Genomic DNA, 1,028 nt, shown 5'->3' with positions numbered 1-1,028 from the left:
TGCACTGGTCGCAATTTGTGTAGCAAAATTAACATCTGAGACCATACATGGGATCGAGCAAAATCTTACAGGGCAAATTCAAACTTCGCAGAATGCGTGTATGGTGGGGAACGCCACTTCATGACATGCCGCAATTTTACTCCTAGCGCCTCGAGATTGAAATTCTAATATACAAAGTACCCCATAGATAGGCCCAAATCTCAAAGCACAAGTTTTTCTGTGAACCTAACCCTAACCCTAACAAAACCGCCAAATTGGCCCAAGGTCAATGCATGTCAACTTGTCAAGGGTATGCTGCTACTGAACACACCTACATTTCAAGCAGAGTGAGCTCCATCTTTAACTTCCATTCTACTTTTTCAACTCCAGGTCCTCCACTGCAATGCATGGTGAGACTTATACTTGCAAACCTTTTAATGTCACTAAATCTGACCGGCGCTTACTACAGCTACATTTGGCAATACCAGCGCTTATAAAGCTTGAATATCCATATATGGTAGTGTATTAGTAAGCAAAACCGCCAAATTGAGGCCCGAAAACTCAAAACTTGGACTTTGAGAAATCTGCTCCCGCCATGTTGTAGAGCATCTCCTTAGCTGTGATTCTATATATGTTTCATGAATTTTAATGCAAATTTCAAGAAGCCTTAGCAAATTTGCGAGATGGCTCAAACACTTGTCATGAAGTGTATTAAGCTTCAGATTAGGAACACGGAACGCGGGTGGGCGTCCGGGAAGAAGGAGAGATGCGGGATGATGCGGATCTTCCCGATATGGCATTCCTTTATATATACATGTACATATTTGGAAATATTATCTAATCCCTCAGCCACATTGGTCCGGACTCTCGTTTGTGAGGGCCTCGGTACCTCGGCTTGTCCCCGAGCCTCGGTCGTGAGGTTCGGCTTTCTCAACAAAGTGGCGTCCCCCACCATAGTCACAAATATGGAAATATAATTGGCAACCTCCGCCAATCTGTTATTTTGCGAGAAGTATGAGACTCCCAAACTATGGTTTGTCATATACCAC

Source organism: Laetiporus sulphureus (assembly GCF_001632365.1).
Source record: "Laetiporus sulphureus 93-53 unplaced genomic scaffold LAESUscaffold_2, whole genome shotgun sequence".
Classification (NCBI taxonomy): domain Eukaryota; kingdom Fungi; phylum Basidiomycota; class Agaricomycetes; order Polyporales; family Laetiporaceae; genus Laetiporus; species Laetiporus sulphureus.
The sequence above is the reverse complement of the archived record's forward strand: the minus strand, read 5'-3'. Positions refer to the sequence as shown.